The sequence below is a fragment of the Penaeus chinensis genome, chromosome 36 (genome assembly GCF_019202785.1).
Source record: "Penaeus chinensis breed Huanghai No. 1 chromosome 36, ASM1920278v2, whole genome shotgun sequence".
NCBI classification, from domain to species: domain Eukaryota; kingdom Metazoa; phylum Arthropoda; class Malacostraca; order Decapoda; family Penaeidae; genus Penaeus; species Penaeus chinensis.
In genome coordinates, this window is record NC_061854.1 from 10,590,196 (window position 1) to 10,595,195 (window position 5,000).

The 5,000-nt window shown below is 34.8% G+C and overlaps 1 protein-coding gene across 1 annotated transcript in view; it reads right to left on the reverse strand.

The window, feature by feature from the left end:
- The window catches only part of LOC125044951, a 50,470-nt gene extending 47,526 nt beyond the window's left edge, over positions 1-2,944 (reverse strand). Inside the window, exon 1 of the mRNA XM_047641919.1 lies at positions 2,825-2,944. The gene's annotated coding sequence lies outside the window, so the exon portion shown is untranslated. The remainder of the gene's footprint in view (positions 1-2,824) is intronic.
- Between the last annotated feature and the right edge of the window lie 2,056 nt (positions 2,945-5,000).

The following is a 5,000-nucleotide window of genomic DNA, read 5'->3' on the forward strand; positions in this document are numbered from 1 at the left end:
TTTGAATTCCAAAAATTGGACTCCAAGACTGCAGTTATTTGGACAAAACAAAACAGACTGTTCAAATTAGAAGTTTGGTTATTGCCATGGATATGTAGAAATGGAGAAAAGAAAGTTAAATCAAACACAATTTGAAGCTTTGAATCTTTCATTGTCATTTTCCATTATTTTTAGATTCATGTTATAAACCTAAAAAAACAACAAGAGTATTTACTTCCTAACCCATTGCCACTGGGAGCATGTAATGTTCATTGTAGTTTGTTTTGTAATATGTGTGAACAGACGGGTGGCTCCAAAAGTGCACTGCCAACAAGGAGTCAAGTAGTACACTACAGGACCTCACTAAGTGCTCCTGAGTTTCAGCTCTATCTTGCCATGCATGCAAGGGGAAGACAATGTTTACCAGGGGGTGTTAGGGGACAGAGCTCCCCATCAACTTCAGGTGCTGGCCTTGGGCAGCACCTGAAGGTCAGGCCCGGTCACAGCAACTTGGGCAAGTGCATCCACACTATGAAGAACTATTGGTTCATATAGCTCACCCGGTCACTGCTTTTTATTTTTAATATACTTAAAAATATGCAAAACAAAAAAACAAAACAAAACAAAAACAAAAACAAATATATATATATATATATATATATATATATATATATATATATATATATATATATATTTTTTTTTTTTTTTTCTTTTTTTTTTTCTTTTTTTTTTTAATCATAAAGTCTGTAGGTGTGATGTGTGCATAATAATAATTCTAAAATACCATGTGACGCAAAAAATTTAGTAAGAGAAAAAAGTATGGGGGCAGAACAATACAGTATAAGATGGTATCAACTATCATCCAATGAGAATCGATTATTTCTCAATGACCTAATTGACATTGAAGTCATCAGAAGATTTTAACTCTCTCAGCAACATTAAAAAAAATGTGTGATATTAGGTGGTTTAAACAACTCTGGAAATAGTTTTTGTTTAAAATGTGCCTTACCTCAAAGTTACTATTCCAACCCCCACCCACCTGCCACGGTTCAATAAATATATAGCTTTACTGGCACAGGTTATTTGTTTACATTGTTGGAACAATTCAGTTTATAGATGAAATTATCTGATTGTCATTAAACCATTGGATCTTGGTACCTCACACCGCAGATGAAGTTGTAGGCCCGGCCCACACGATCATTCACATGAGGTATCAAGACGCCTCCCCTCCTCTTTGTATTTTTGCCATTTCCCAAGATCTGTATTTGTCATTTTTTAAGTTGTATCAAAATGATAATAGAATGTTTTAATTGAGCAGACTCCAAATTATCTTTCTAGGTGTAGTGTAGTATCTTTCTAGGTGTAGTGTAGTAACAGTAACAATAAATAAATAAATAAATAAATGACATTGTCTTATTTGTGTTATAGGTAGTATTTTCCTATTATTCAATATTCCAAAATACACCCTACACTGACAGTAACGACAGGCAGGATTAGGATCGTGCATGCAGATATAGTGTCCTCCCTGGAGACGACTCTCTCCCAGACATGGCTGCTAAAGTGCACCCTTTCGGGACCTATGGAATTCCTGCAGGAGCTAAAGAACTAGCCCCTTCCTAAATGCCTGCTGGGTCTAACTTACTCTAATTACTTTGTGTTATCATTATGATACAACCCATCACACGACATTAAGTAACAATTGCCCATGAAGGAATCATCCATTTTTGTTCCATAACAAAATAATCCCTTTTGATGGCCATGTCACCTGGATCCAATAAGCTAAAATCAGTCATGAATTAACTAGGTCACTATCAAGAATCACATTTTTGTTAGTTCTATTATATCAGCTTCCATTTTTTAAATACACTCAATAACCTATTCTTAAGCTTTCAAGAACAGTAACAATTTTCCATTTAACAAACAACAAATCCAACAAAGTATAGATAGGTTTTCTGATATACTAGAGAGATCAACAACAAAAGCTGGCTATTAATCACAAGATCTGAGAACTTATACAAATATGTTTTGCTTCATTTGAGACATTCCACTGATTACGAATTACCTAATGGCTGCAGTAATCTATTTTCACTTTACAAAATAAGAAAGGCAAAAATCTTATGAAATATCAACATGTTTGCTGAATATACTTTTCTTTGTCATTTTATATGAATTTCAAAAGCCACACCATACTTTCACATTTACTTCTACCTTTACTTCAAACATAGGATACTTGTAATTATATATGTTGCAAAAACACAAAAACTTTGTGTTCATAGTACTTACTTTAAAACCTCTATATTTTCTGAAAAGTGACTGTTGAAATGTACTTGACAACAACAAAATCACAGCTAGTCAACTGTAACTAGGTTACCACATTTCTGCCTCCCATGTATCCTTCACAGTAAAACTTTTCAACTTATTTTAATTTTTTAGAGCCTTGTGCTATACCATACAACTTTCAACCACCAAGAATTATCTTTACCTACATAACATAGGCTACACTTTGAATACAAATGGGTAATATGTAGACCACTATCTAACCCTTTGGGATAACTGTACAAGTACTTCTGGTATTTGGTAACCATACTAAATCTAAAAGCACCATCATCCAAACCATGAATACCTTCTAAAAATCTAAGTATCATCGGTATCGGTACGTGAAATGTGTTTAAAGAAAGGGAGAGAAGAATGTCACACAACACATCACAAAACAGTAGATGTAAAAAGCTGCGTTTGCACGACTACGGCCTTGAGTGCAACTCTTTGGCTACTCTCCATATCTTTATTATTTACAATTAATACGCCACACACAACACAAAATCATACCAATCCAAGTCGAACTTACTCAAAGTAGGATCCAAAACAAGGTCTTAACAAATGAAGTTGGGGAAAAGGTTGCAATAATACGCAGGGAGCTCCACGTCCCAACTTTTCCTCGCTAGTCAACAGTCTACTGGAATAATACTAGTTGGCAACTCTTCGTACTCTGTTGACGGGCGCTGGCGAGGCTGCATGCGGGTCGACGCTATTCGCACTGCGCTGCCAGGGCGAATAGCGCCCGGCGAGAATACTGTTACGTAACTTGTAGAGGAAGGTCGTAGACATTGTCACCCGCGGAGAAAAAGTACATTTCATGCAGTGGTTTATTCTTTTTGGGTGGAGTCAGATAAATATATAATGTAGTGTGCAATTCATAAACGAAGAAAATGAATGTTCATTCAGTGGATTTATCAATGGTTTATGCTCCCCAGACCTTAAAGGGTATAGCTTCAGAATGAATCTGGCTACTCTTCTCCTCTGGAATTAGATATTTCATTCTAGCTTTACGTGCATCGTTATGTTATAGTATAGCCGATTTGAAAACGTACGATAACTTGCAATTTATTTCATATGGATTTTTACATAAAAGAAGCACGTATCACCCTCATTTTACATATATATATATATATATATATATATATATATATATAACATATATACATATATACATATATATACATATATATACATATATATATATATATATATATATATATATATATATATATATTTGTGTGTATGTTAGAGAGAGAGAGACAGGTACTGGTACTGTTATTCAGATTTTCTCATGACTTCATTAGTTCTTCACTGATGAAGTCAATAGGTCCTTCCAATAAATGCACCTGTACTCTCTCTGTTACATGTACACACTCAAACACACACACACTGTCATAATAAAGGGGGAGTGATTTTTCATCACTCTTGTCCCAAAGGATGCAGACCAAAAATAGGATATTCAGTAAAATAAGTCAATATATATATACATATATATACACATACATATATATACATATCTGTCTATCTATCCACTTCTTAAATTCTCTCACCCCCCCTCTCTCTCTCTCTCTCTCTCTCTCTCTCTCTCTCTCTCTCTCTCTCTCTCTCTCTCTCTCTCTCTCTCTCTCTCTCTCTCTCTCTCTCTCTCTCACATGCACTTCTTAAATTCTCTCTCTCTTCTCTCTCTTTTCTCTCTCTCTATCTATCTATTTATCTATATCTATATATTTCTATCTATCTACATATATATAAATATATATATATGAATTAATAATTAGATAAATTAGAAATTTATATATAATATATTTTTTTATTTATATGCATGTGTGTGTGTGTGTGTGTGAGAGAGAGAGAGAGAAAGAGAGAGAGAGAGAGAGAGAGAGAGAGAGAGAGAGAGAGAATACATACACGCACACACACGAACTAATTGGCGCCATGTTGACATGTAGTTAACTGGGCCTTTATACTGGGGTGGCTGACCCATGATCCTTCCCCAGGGGAGTAGCTGTTTTGGTTATCATTGTTGGCAATCCTCAGCTCACCATCATATCTACGATAGACTCACCTGCTACCGTATCTAGGTTTGATTTATCAAATATATGTGATTATATATATATAATTATATATATATATTTATATATATAGATAGATAGATAGATAGATAGATATACAGTGTATGCTTATATACAGTACATGCATATATATATAAACATACACACACAGGGGAGTAGTTTTTTTAAGTTATCATTGCTGGTGGTTCTCATTTCAACATCATATCTACGACAGACTCACATACTACCGTAGATAAACAAGACACAATCAGGAGAGAATGAGACGACACAATGCACTTACTGACCATCAACTAGGGCGATTTCCTACTACTACCATAAAAATCTGACTTCCCACACATAAGGCGTAATAATTCCCATTCCAAAGTTTATAAGCTATATATATCGATTTCTTTTTTCCTCATCTCTTAAAGCTGCCATGGTTAGGTATCGAAGTCATGTCCCTGTAAATGATTTAGTAAATGTGAAAATAAGAAATGCATGCGAAGACTTCATCTCTCTGTGAAGTTCATGATTAAGTAGTAATAAAAATGTTTATTGGTCGCGTTATGTCCCAAGTACTCGGGTAATCTCTGGGTGCGCTGCCAAGGCCCGGTAAGTAGTACAACGATATTTATACTTATCATTTAATCTGTG